Source organism: Phyllostomus hastatus, unplaced genomic scaffold (assembly GCF_019186645.2).
Source record: "Phyllostomus hastatus isolate PE091 unplaced genomic scaffold, TTU_PhHast_1.1 phas_scaffold_78, whole genome shotgun sequence".
Classification (NCBI taxonomy): Eukaryota; Metazoa; Chordata; class Mammalia; order Chiroptera; family Phyllostomidae; genus Phyllostomus; species Phyllostomus hastatus.
This window is the reverse complement of record NW_025334041.1, coordinates 46,327,443-46,341,692: the sequence shown is the minus strand read 5'-3', so window position 1 is coordinate 46,341,692 and position 14,250 is coordinate 46,327,443. Positions and strand designations below refer to the sequence as shown.

General features: G+C 34.6%; 1 protein-coding gene across 2 annotated transcripts in view; it reads right to left on the bottom strand.

The window, feature by feature from the left end:
- The window catches only part of LHFPL3 (LHFPL tetraspan subfamily member 3), a 621,367-nt gene that overhangs the window by 512,318 nt on the left and 94,799 nt on the right, over positions 1-14,250 (bottom strand). The gene's annotated exons all lie outside the window — the stretch shown is intronic.

Genomic DNA, 14,250 nt, shown 5'->3' with positions numbered 1-14,250 from the left:
CTAAGCATTCCAATGCAATTAAGTTTATGCAATTCATAAGGCTATCCATCTCTTCCTCTTTCCTCACCCTTTTTCTCTTCCAGCCATTTCTGTGCTAATTAGTAATACTCTAAAAGAAGCTAGGACAGAGAAAATATAATCCAATGAATTGTTCTCATTAATTTGTAACTGAAGAGTGACTGAAGAGAGGATGCATAAACTGTAGGTTGATTATCATTTGCTTTTGTGTGCACATATGTATGTATTAGCTATATGGGAATATAAATTTACTCAGTTTTCTTCCCCTTATTATTAGGCTGTTCCATATAATTGCTGTTTGAGTACATCAAAATTTCATATGGCCAAACTAATTATTTGATTCCGAGGTAGTCCAACCTGCAGCCCATGAGCCACATATGGCCCAAGATGGCTAATAATGTGGCCCAACACAAACTTGTAAGGGTACTCAAAACTTTTGTTTTGCTCATTAATTTCTGTTAGTGTTTATATATTTAATGTGTGGCCCAAGACATCTCTTCTTCCAGTGTGGCCCAGAGATGCCAAAAGGTTGGACATCCCCGGTTATGGCTTTGTATCATTCATATATTGACCTTGTACATTATATTCTGAAACACACTTAATAGTTCTGGTGTGTTTTGTTGTAGGGGTTGAGGTTGTGGTTGCTTCCTTAGAATTTTCTGTGCAATCATGTTATTTATAAATAGGGACAGTTTACTTCTTACCAATTTTTGTTTTACTTCTTTTTCTTGCCTTATCCATTAACTGGAATCTCTACTACTCTGTTGAATAAAAATAATGAAAAACAGGAAGGGATTCAGATGTAAAAACTGCCAGTTATAAATACAGTCACAGGGATGTAAGTAGAGCATTAGGAAATTAAAAAAATAATAATAAAAATGATGACAGTAGATAATCTTGCTTTGCTCCTGATCTCAGGGGGAAAATATTCAATCTTTCATCAGTATTGCTTTAGTTAGTCACCCTTTGCCCTCATCAGTTCCCTTGAGATCAGTTCCGTCATTGCTTTTCATCAGTTCTCTTTATCAATTGAGAAAGTTTATTTCTATTCCTAGTTTAGTGCTAGTTTTCCTAAAAAATCATAAATGGACATTGAACTTTGTCAAATACTCTTTCTACACCATTAAAGCAATAGTATGATATTTAATTTTAAGTCTGTTACTATGGTAAGTTACACTGTTCGATTTTTTAATGTTAAACCAACTTTTCATTCTTGGGATAAATCCTAGATGGTCATGATATATATTAAGTTTATATGGATTGCTGGATCTGATTTGTTCATTTTAAACAGATTTTATGACTACATTTATGACATTCATTCATGGTTTTCTATAATGTCATTGCCTGGCTTTGTTATCAAAAACTTTTTTGGCCTTATAAAATGAGTAAGAAAGCATTTTTTCTCTTTCTGTTTTCTAAAGAAGAGTTTGTATAAGATTGTTATTTCTTACTTAATTATTTGACAGAATTCACCATTGGAATGACCTAGACTTGAAGTTTTCTTTGTGAGAAAAGTTTTGTTAAAAAGCTTAATATTATTTATAGATATAAGCATATTCATATTTTCTAATTCATTTTACGTGAATTTTGATAAATTATGTTTTAAGAAATTGCCCATTTCATTAAAGTTGTTGAGTTTATTGGCATAGATTTTTTCATACTGTTTAGTCTTTTGGTTTGTAGAATCTGTAGTGATTTCCTTTTCCTTCCTGATGGTGTAATTTGCATTTGTTCTCTTTTTTCTTGAACAGCCTTGCAAGAGATTAATAATTTTGTTGATTTTTTAAAAATCCTACTTTTGGCTTTGTTAATTTTCCTGTTGTTTGCATCTCAATTCACCAATTTCTGCTCTTAATTTATTATTTTTTTCTTCTACTTACTTTGGGGTTAATTTGCTCATTTTTCCTACCTTATTAACAAGAAATTTAAATCATTGATCTGTAAGCCTTTCCTCCATTCTAATATACGTTTTTTCCTTTGTTATTCCTGTTTATTCTATTACATTTGTCCCAATTTTCCCCCTTTGCCCTTCTCCATTCAGCCCATCCCCCAATTCCCACAGTTCATCTCCCCATCATTGTCCATTTCCATGGGGCATTCATACATGTTCTTTGACCAATCCCTTCTAATATAAGTTTTAGAAGCTATACATTTCCTAAGCACTGCTTTAAAGACATCCCCAAATATTGATATATTTTCATTATTTGGTTTTAAATACTTTCTAACTGCCATCATACATGAATTACACCTCAATAACAAAATCATGAAGAATCCTCTGGAGAGCATTATGCTAAGTGAAATAAGCCAGGCGCTGAAAGACAAATACCATATGATCTCACCTATAAGTGGAACCTAATCAACAAAACAAACAAGCAAGCAAAATATGACCAGAGACACTGAAATTAAGTCAGTAACCAGAGTGGGGGTGGAAGAGGATAATTGGGGGCAAAGAGGGAAGGGTTGTCAAGGAACATGTATAAAGGACACATGGACAAAGCCAAAGGGGGGTAGGATTGAGGGTGGGAGATGGGGATGGCTGGGCTGGGGGTGGGATGATGGGGAAAAATGGAGACAACTGTACTTGAACAACAATAAAAATGATTTAAAAAAAGAATCACTTTTTTATACTTATGAAGGCAAGACACATCCATCTGTATGCTTACAATACTTGAATTATTTGATGAAAACAATGTTTCATGGGAAACCTGTACAAGTGCAATCTATGGTGGAGTAAATTTTAAAATTAGGATTTAAAAAGAAAAGTATATCCAAGGTAAGATTACAGAGAAAGCATCACATGTGAAATTTATTCACTGGGCAGTGAAGTTGATGCCACAAACAAGGGAGGCCAAAAGCTCATAGTGTCACACTGTGGCATCAATGTAGTTCATTTTGTACCAAAATTTTTTTAAAAAGTAGAAACTGGCAGAATCTTCACAATACTTTCAAATAAGATTGATGCTAACTATAAGAACTTTTATCTCTGGTATCTCTTGGCAAAGAACTTAAGAAAATTGTCAAACTTAAGGATGGTACATGCTTTTAAACAAAGAACAACTGTTATAAATTTTCTGAACTTCTTTGTGATGACAAGTGGTGATTAACAGTAGTATGCTACCTAGTGGATATTTTTGGAAAAAATATAATCACAATTAATCTGTCCCTTTAAAGTAAAGGTGTCATTTTTAGCAATGAAATCACAGAGATTTAAAAGATAAACATATGGAAATGTTTAAATGCATGGAATTTTAAGGATAAATATTATGAAAATGTTTCCATTTTTTCTTCATAAAAATTGTGTGTTACCTCTAAAAAAGTCTCCTATCATTTTAAGCCTGTTTAAAAACCCTTTCAAACAAAGAATTTTACATCCAATTAGTTTGCAAGAACAATTTAATGACATGAGCAGAGATAAAAATGCACAAGCTGAATTTCAATAAAAACCTTTGCATAACTAATGAGTGAATAAACAAAAAAACCCAAGCATTATGATTTAGTAAGTGCAGTCAATGATACCCTTTTTTGTACATATTGCTATGAGGTATATATTTCAGCCATCAGATCAATTAAATGCATGCATTTAAAAACAAATAAAAAAATGAGACTTTCAAATTGCTATATCACAAAGTAAGAAACAAGGATTTTAAAAAATAAAGAAGCATATTTAATCGTATTGCTGTCACTGGTGGCAACACAAAACCTGATGAGGTATACTATCAAAAAGGTTAGAAGTACCTAGTACCTACTGGTTAGGAGTACCAATTGGGTTTGAGTACTGAATGAGCACTAGGATAGATATTTAATCTCTCTGATTATCAATTCCTTTCTTGGAAAAATGCAAATATTAAAAATACATGCCACATAAAATTAATGTAAGAATCAAATGAGATTAAAATGCATATAAAGTAACTAGCTCAGTGGGTAGCCACTTGAGTAACTGTATATCATAACATTATACAATAAAATGTATTATGTTACTATTATATTAACAATCATAATAACTATGGTATATTGATATTTATTATAACAATATCATAAAACTTTTATAATAATCATATAATACAACTCATTTATGAATCTTTAAAATATTCCAGTAGACTCATTAAAAAAGTAAAAGAAAAACAGGTAAAACTAATTTTAATAATATATTTTGTTGAAGGTATTTAACCTTATATCTCCAAAATATTATTCTTTTAGTATGTGACACTGGTCACATTTCAAGTGATCACTAGCTACATGTAGCTAATGGCTACCATATTGGGAGATGAAGGTCTAGAATATAATGAACATGTATAATAGCTATTATTTGAAAATTTTTATTATTACTATAATTCTCAAAACACCGGACATCCTCACATTCAAATACAAATCTAAAACATATCACTAAGTCAAATATAATAGTGTTATTGCCATGTCTCTTCTAGAATCTTGAAAATGGCCTTATTTTTGTTGTTCAAAAATCATAAGGAATTCTGTTGACCTTATGAAACTGAATCACAGGACATGGGGTCAGTGTATAAATAATCACTTATCCTACAGTTACCCAAAATATGAAATGAATGCTGGAGGAAATGTACATTTAGGCTTAGAAATTCAATAAAAAACAGACTTCATTTAGATGAACTTTCAAAATAGAGAAAAAGAAAGAAAGATATTCAACAATCCAAGCAAGAAGCCATTGATTGACAACACTTTTATGCTGTAATAAATCCAGAATATGTCCTATCATAAAGAGTACCAGTGTGTATATCTTGGGTAGAGAGGAGTGATAAAACTAAGAAAATAAATCTAACTTGCAAGTAAAATTATCCAAGTCTAATGTCTTTTAAATAAGCATTAAAAAGAATATTATGGCAAATCTGGCAACAATGTTAACAAATGGGAAATACGAAAAAAAAAAAGAATATTATGGAAAAAATTTAATCCCTTTTTTCCCATTCATTTTCATTTTAAAATGTTTACTTTCCCTTTAATGTTGTACCACCAAATAAGGCAGTCACACTTTTAATGAAAAAGACATTTCCCTGATGTAAACAAAACACTTACTAAGCACTTAACATACTTAACAAATAATTGATAATATATTCATAAATTAATAATTCACTAGTTAACTGAGTAAACACCTAATAAGTCATGTTATTAGTAAGTATGTGAAAGCTATTGATGGATTTTAAAAGTTATTTGTCTACATAATTGATCAGCAACTGAAATCTGATCTTACAAAATAGCTTTCTGAGCTTATGGCTGTCACAATGTGGTTTGTTAGCATTAGCCTAATATTACCTTCCAAGTCTATTTGCATAGAAGTCTGAGATTCACATCCTCAAAGATTCAAAAATTACAAAGATTCACATCCTCAATTTACATTACATACAGTACAGAACTCTACAAATTCAATCAAGAATTCTCACACAGTCATATTAAGTATAAACATGCTATCATAAAATGGAACTTGGGATACCAACTGATCTTATATCTAAGTTCACTCCTTTTCATAAAAAATAAAATAACTCACTGCACACTGAACCCAATTCATTAATGGTAAAATGGTTCTGATGCTTTTTTGAATCTTCAACCCCTTTCAAAGGTAAAAGCTATACAGTCCTCCCCAGAAAAACTCACATATACAAAAGCTTTTGCGTGTAATTTCCCTAATGTCTCCTCTGGTCCTCTGATCCTAGATTAATCTATCACTGGCATACAAAGATAGGCCACAGGCAAATATTCCACAGTTCTTGGTGTCACAAAAGAAAAGGATAAATGCTAAAATAAGGCTAAGTTCAAGAAAACCAGAGGATAGACCTAGTTTTCAGCGAAGCTTTTAAGCATAGTTGAAGATAAAGCTGCATCCAGGATAAGGACAGGCATGCCAGGCCCATAGAAAAGCAAGAGCAGTGACCTGGAGAAGGAAGAAAAAAAGGCAAGTGCTGAGGCCTGCCAGCCTTTCAGTATGGCTGAAGCAGAGTTCAGACTGGGGACATCACATGAGGTAAGTCTGGAAAGATGAGCAGAGGCCAGATCATGAAGGGTCTTATATACCTTGCTAGAGTTTTTAGACTTCATCCTGAGAGTCCATTGCTAGGCATTAAAGTGATTTAAACTGGGAAGCAAAGAATGAATTAAGCAGTGGTTCCCAAAGTGTGGTCTACAAAGCTTTGGGGGCTTCCCAAGACCTTGATGGAGGTCAACATTATTTTCATAATAAGAGTAAGGCATTGTTTATCTTTTCCACTCTCATTTTCTTAGGAGTGTAAGGTGGAATTTTCCACAGGCTACATGAGCAATGGCATCACAGGGGTGATGGCTTGTAGAACATGTGCCTTTGTTATTCTCGTGTTTTTAATTTCTCTTAACAAATTGGAGCCCTCAACAAATTTTAAGAATGCAAAAGTTGCCTGAGACCAAAAAGTCGGAGAACTTCTGAAGTAAAAGTTTCACTCCAACTACACTGAATGAAATGGACCTATACTGAATGAAACAGGGAGAAAGAGAGAGATGTTGAAACAGGAGGGTCATTTTCATCACAGGTGAGTGATTACAGTGGCATGGAATAAGGCTTAAAGTAAGAATAGAGAGAAAGGGATGAGTCTCAGATATGTTGAAGAGGCAGAATCAACAGAAGTTGGTAATTAATTACATGTCAGGTGTGATGGAGAGGTCAAGAACACTCAGATTCTGGTTTGTGGAAGCCTCACAGAGCCAACTCAGAGGAGTTGTCAGGAGTAGAATGAGTTTAGCTTTGGGTGTGTTTTGCATTTATTTCACCAAGTCCAATGCTGAGTTAGCTATGTGAGTCTAGAGGGCAGCAGGCTCTGGAACTGGAAATAAATAGTTAAGTGCCTTCAGCATGGAGGTGGTAACTGAGGTCTTTAAAGGAGATGAGATCATCAGCCAGAGAAAGTGGAGTGTGAGAAGACAGCAGGACCTGGCAGAGAACAGAAGTGAGCAGAAGAGGACTCTTCAAAGGAGAAAAACAAGCAGCTCCTTATAAATGTGTTATCAGGAATGTAAGTCAAGAGAGTTTTAGGAAGAAGGCATGAGTACATGTAAAATATTGCTGAGGGAGTCTTTCAGATCTTGAAGAGATGGCAGACCTAACCCAATGTTGACTTCCTTCCTCAAAGTCAACATTGGAGAAACTACAGAAGCTAGAGGATGAACAGACAGAAAGTATCAGTAACATAAAAACTGAGGAACACCTGGGAAGATAAAAGTCTATCATGAATCAGTAAGGTTAAGTGCAGACTGGTGCAATGGGAGAACAGGCTGAGAGAGAGCTTTTAAATTCTGCTGTAGTGTCCAGCCAGCACAGCCACAGAAGATCACAAAAACAGCAGTAGTAGCCTGTTTCCATAGTACTAAGAAAGCCCAAAGCCCAATGGGACAGGGACCTGGACTATAGCAGGGAAGCTAACTGACTCCTAGGACATTTATTCCTTTATCTCTTCTCCCCTCCAAATCTCCAGGACCAGAAGACCATCAACCAAGAAGACTGATGTGATAGTGACATGCAAGACATGAAAAAATCTAAAGCCTTGCAGAAAGAAAGATCTTATCATCTCCAAAGGGATAATAATCTGAATGGAATCATATCTTTCAATAGAAAAATTGGATACAAAAAATAAGACTAATTTTAAAATTTCAAAGGGAAAAAGTTTAAACCTACAATTTTATGCCCTCCAAATTATTATATACTTGTGATGGTGAAATAAATATACTCTCTTAGGCTCATAAGGTCTCAGAAACTTTTCCACATGGCCTACTTTGGAAACATTATTAGAGGAAGTGCTTAAAAGGGACAAGCATAAATCCAGGAGGATCCTGCACAAGATACAGGAAATATGAATGATCAAGTAAATTAGAAAATATGCTTCCTCTACAAAAAGAGGGACCAGAGAAACAGGAAAAATATGTCTCAAAACAATTTAGTTCTAAACACCAGGATGAGAAAGTCTCATTGGGGAAACATGTAGATGATGCTAAATTAGGAATTCAATAACAATTAATAAAATAAGAATGGTATAATTATAGCAGAAAGGCCAAGAGAAAGTCTGAGAAGTGTCTACTGAAGGAGGTTGTTCTTGATTGTTAGAATAATCAGTTTAAGAAATAAGGACTAAAACCAGAAGTAGTAGATTTATGAGTGAGAGATAAAGAAACAGAGATGGCCAGTATAGCAAACTCTTTAAAAATCTAAAGGAAAGAAGAGAAAATCACACACATGTTATTGGGGTTGTGAAAGGGCTTCTCAGATGAAAAGGAATTGTGTGTTTTTATTTATTTTATCATTACACAGTAAATTTGAGGTAGTTTTGAAATACATACAATACAAATGAACAAATTAAGAAAAAAGGGAAGTGAAGGTGTGGCAGGAAAAGAAAACTCCAAAAGTTTCTTATGCTCTGTAACTGTAACACTTGCAAAATTTCACACAGGACTGTAGAAGCTGACAAGTGGTAACCACAGCAACAGCCAGTTACTCAAGGTCATACACAGACTCCGATGATAAGCTCCTGTGCTCTGGAGCTTCTGCAAATTCCTCCTGAGTTTTCTCTTTGTCTCCCATATAAGGTAGCTGGACCTAACTTCCGCATTCGGCTTCTGTAACCTTGCTTCGCCACGTAGGTAGGAAGCCCGGGACTATTTAAACCCCAGGAGAGTGAGGATCGGTGCTCAGAGGTTTTGGATGTTAACCACCCTCTCTGGGCTCCCGGGTAATAAAGTTTGTGCTTCACTATCTCCCCGCGTGTGGGTGGATTTTCCACAACAAAGGTGGGAAAAATAGTCATTGTATGTACAAAAATGCATACCTTATACACTTGCAAAGATGGGGTGGAGAAGGGTGCTTAAAATAAACTTACATAAGTATGAATTTTATTTAGAACATCAACTTGCATTCACATAGGATGTTGCAACAGGATCTAGGTGAGCTGACTGTCTTTGTCTTGGTCCATTATTTTTTATTCTAATGTCCTCATTACCTTCCACAGAGGACAGATGTGTCGTGGATGAGAGATCAGTTACTCCAACTTAAAGGCAGACAGAACAAAGACTAAAAGGATGCTTTCTAAAACACAGATTTTTAAAAATGTCTTAAATTTAGTTTTTTTTCCATCTTGTTTCCATTGTCTCTTTTATTCTTGCATGTCTCCTAAATGACTGTCACCAGCATATTCAGTTGATATTGAAGCCCTGCCAGAAGTCATGGCAAGAGCCATACTACGAGGAGTCGCTTAGCCAGTTCTCCTTGATTCTGTCCTCCCTTATCTCCGGTAGAACACAAGACTTGTCTTAAAGAATGGTTTAAATATCAACAGGCACATTGCTTTTCATAAACCATGTGCCCACCCCAGTTGTTCTTGTTCTTTCTTTCCTGGATTAGATGTCAAAAGTCTTTCTGTAGTATTCTTTGTTGATTTGCTCAGTCATGCCATATATTCATATATAGACATGGGTCACTTAATGACACCTTCTGAGAAATATACTATTAGGTGATTTTGTTGTTCTGTGAACATCATAGAGTATGCTTACACAAACCTGGATGGCACAGCCTGCTATGGCTATATGGTATAGACTATTGTTCTTAGGCTACAAATCTATACAGCATATTACTGCACTGAATACTATATATAGGCAATTATAAAACAATGGTAAGTATTCATGTTTATAAACATAGAATATGTACAGTAAAAATACAATATAAAAATAAAAAATGGCACACGTGTATAGGACACTTACCATGAGTGGAGCTTGCAGAACTACCTCTGGTGAATCAGTAAGTGTGTGGTGAGTAAGTAAATGTGAAGCCTTAGGCCATTACTGTCCACTACTGTAGACTTTATAAACACTGTACACTTAAGCTACACTAAATTTATTTTAAAATATTTTTCTTTCCTCAGTAGCAAAAGAACCTTAGTTTACTATAAAATTGTTACTTTATAAATTTTTAATTTTTTAACTTTTCGACTCTTTCCTAAGAACAGTTAGCTTAAAACACAAACACATAGTACACCTGTACAAAATATTTCACTTCTTTATATCCTTATTTTATAAGCTTTTTCTATTCTTTATCATTTTTATTAATGTTCAAATACAGTTGTCTCCATTTTCCCACCACTATTTTCCCTTACCCCACCTACCCCCACCTCCCACTCTCAATCCTAGGGTCATCAAAGAACATGTATAAAGGACCCATGGACAAAACCAAAGTGGGGTAGCATTGTGGGTGGGAGCTTTTTTATATTTTTAAAATTAATTTGTTTTAACTGTTAAACATTACAACATTTTTGTTAAAAGCTAAAACACAAACACACATATCAGCCTAGCCCTACACAAGGCCAGGATCATCATTATCACTGTCTTCTACCTCCATTCTTGTCCCACTTCCAGGTCTTCAGGGGCACATAATATGCATGGACCTGTCATCTAGGATAAAAACTCCTATTTCTGAAATTACATCCTGAAGGATCCATCCACCTTAAGCTCTTCTTGAGGAGGTGTCACTCTTTTCAGAAATACATCAGGGTAGTTTGCTTGCTTTGTTTCCTTTTCTTCATCATAAATTTGTTTGTAAGCAGATAATGCATCATGGACAGTCCTCTCTGTTAATGAAAATTATTTGGTGTTGAGGTCCACATTTTCAATTTTTTTTATTTTATAAGGAGTAATTTATCTTCAAGTACTTAATACATAAATTATAAATATTTTTAAAGTTTTTTAAAAAATTACTATTCTATTACAGTGGTCCCAATTTTCCCTCTTTTCCTTCCTCTGCCCATCCCATGCCCCATTCCCATAGTTAATTCCTACACTGTTGTCCATGTCTGTGGGTCATTCCTACATGTTCTTTTTGTTTTATTTTATTTTAATTGTTGTTCAAGTACAGTTTTCTGTCTTTTACTCCCATCCCAGCCCATCCCCCCAACCCTCCCCACCTCCTTCCCATTTCCACCCGCCCTAGTTTTTGTCCATGTGTCCTTTATACTTGTTCCTGTAAACCCCTCCCCTTTCCCCCTGAAATTCCTTCCCCTCTCTCCTTTAGTTAGTTTGCTGAGGTTTATAAAGGCTTCAGCTTCTTCTTTTTCTTCTCCTGCAGTTTCCTTTTCTCTTGCTTCTTCTTTAGTTCTTATTCCAGTTCCAACAACCTCTCATTAGTTGATTCCTCAGTTTCCACCTGTAGAAACTCCTGAATGTTATCCTGTTTCACACCCAAGTTAAAGTTGTTTGCCATCTTAACCACAATCTTATTGGTGTTTGCAGCCTTGGCACTATGACATTACAATAGTTACAATGGAGCTGATAGGTATTTTTCAGTTCCATTATAGTCTTATAGGACCACCATTGTACATCATTGGCCAAATGTCATTACATAAAACAACCCTGTTTGGTATTATACCCTACTTTTATAGAGAAGGAAAAGTAAAATCAAAGTAACTTGCCTAAGTTGTAGTGCTAATAGTCCAAGCATCAGTGCTGAGATTCCTTCCAACCTTTTTTGTAAGAAAAAAATTAGATTATGAGAGATAGTTCCCTAACTGTGCATCTTTGGACTTTTCCCTGGATCTTTAAATGGTTATTGTTCTGCTCTGGTATTTTCTTTGCTATTTTGTTTGTTAATGGTTTTTTTTGGTGTTTTTTTGTTATTGTTGTTTAAGTAGCATCATAGATGGTAAACTCCTAGCTGGGAGAGCAAATAGACTTCAGAGGGCCTTGTAGGAATATGAAGAGAAAATTTCAGAGAAAACTTAGCTGTTTTAGAGGGAACTTCTTGTTTGCTTCAGAAAGCTGAGGAAAGAAGACTCTGGGAGGACATTAATAAGGGCTGACAACTATTTCTATAGGAAAAGGTGAAATCTTGTCTCACTCTTGTGTAAGATGGAACATGAAATATTTTAATATGTACTCCTTATAAAAATTATCTAGGTTGCTATTTTTAAATAGGGCAGATTATGTTTTGGGGGGTTAATTTTTAAGTTCTTGTCCACTAGCAATTTCATCAACAAAAGCATATATCTCTGAATAAAATGAGAAATACTTATGACCAAGAAGAACAACAGATAACATCACTGATAGTTACTGATTTTATTATGTTTCTCTGTTTCTCAGAAGATTTTTCTTTTTGTGCAGGCATTTGGAAGTTAAGATGGTTATTTTTTATTTATTTTTGGTCAAATTCTGAACCTAACCCTGATGCCAGTATTCCCAGAGGCTCACATGTATACAGAGGGAAAATTTCCAAAGACATATTTCTATCAATTGAGGTATTTACTAAGATAATCTATTAGTCTGACAGAGAAATCCATATTGATACCATATTAAAAAACTAGGCATTTGAATGGAAAGACATATTGCCATTCATTTCTAAACAATGAAAAAACAGAAATATAAACATAATTACAAAATAAAAATTTCTAGAGTTGCAACATTATTTTATAAATCCTAAATGTTTAATTTTTAAAAAAGATTTAATTTATTTTTAAAGAGAGGGAAAGGGAGGGAGAAAGACATCAATTTATGAGAGAAACATCAATCAGTTGTCTCTCTCACGTGCCCCTACTACAGACCAAACCCACAACCCAGGCACATACTCTGACTGGGAATCAAACTGGCAACCTTTCAGTTTGTAGGAAAACACCCAACCAACTAAGCCATACCGGTCAGGGCTTTAATAGTTAATTTTAATAGTTCCACAAAGGCAGGTCATAACTGACAAGCCAGAAGCCATGACTTGGGCTTCGGGTAGATATTTTAGTACTTTATGAAGCTCTGTGAAGATTTGATTGAATATAAATTCCAGATTCAATATTAATCAGACAATATAATCAGGTCAGCAATTGTAACTATGTCAACTATGCATAGGTGGATACTGGATAGTGAATGTACTAAACTATCAAACCTGAAAGGCAAGTGCCAATTTTTGTTACCTTCTAAGTCATCAGGAAGATTAAATTGTTCTTATCTCTGAAAAACAGGATATTAATTACCAGATGATAGAACACGTTCTTGGATATGGTGAAACCAGTTAATTAATGATTATTTTATGATCATGTTTTCATACATAAATTGCTTTATAGTTTCTCCTAAATGAGGAAAATGTGGCAGTATGGGACCACACTATCAGGTTATGTATACAGATTTTAAGATAATTGTGGACAGACATCTACAAAATCATCATCGTTTAGGATGCTATTAGGTAAAAGTGGTGTAATATGACTGCAGTTCTAAGTGGCTAAGTGATCATTTAACAACTAAGTGAGAAAGGTGGAATGCTACCATTTCCTACTCAATGCATTGTGACACTGAGGTATTTCCTACTTCATTGGGATAGCACTTTCCAACCATTTTAATTAGACAAGTTTTATCCTGGCATATTAATAGAATCTCAGCTTTCATATTTTCACGAAGCAATATGGACTGCTGGTGAAAGTTCTCATTCCTGATGCTCATCACAGGAAAAACTGATACATGAGGTGTTTCAAGTTGCAATTACTTGAACGGAACAATCTAAGCTACTTTGTTCATGACCCTGAGTATAAAAATGTCAAGTACCTGAAGAACGAGACAATTTGAATTTAAAATAAGGTTTAGAACTTCAGATTCCATGTAAGCCATTGATCTGCTTATAATTTCAGATGAAGACAGCAAAGAGATTTTAATATCCAACAAAGAAAAGCACTAAGTGGATCAAATCAGCCAGAGAACAAGCCAGGCTGCGTCAGTACAAAGCCTGATCACATAATGTTTCTTTAGATTTGTGGTTTGCTTCTTTCAAATTTAAACTACATGTTGACAAAATATTTTCAAGCAAAGATTCTGCTGGGTGTGCTTTAAAGAATGATCTGACACTAGCAGCATCATTTTTATATAAGTAGTCAACAGATTAAAAGAATGATTTGCTTCCTTAGGGAGCAGAAGGAAAGCTCTGTGATGGCTTTGCCAGTTAATTTCTTTGCAGACCCTTTTACTTAGATCATTTAGTGTATGCTGAAATAGATTTTGGAATAATAATATTTCATTCATTTATAAAGCCAGCTTTTCAAGTTCTCAGAGGTTTCATTTGAGAATTGTATTGGTTTCCTTGGAGATATTAAAGAACATTGCATGCATTTACGCCCCCCTCCTTTCTTCCCTTCTTCCATCTTGCCTTCCATCCCTCCATAAACATCACTGGGTGTTGTTTGAACAAGTCTGTGCTGCACTTGACTAGACTCTAAACACCTTGAGATACAATGT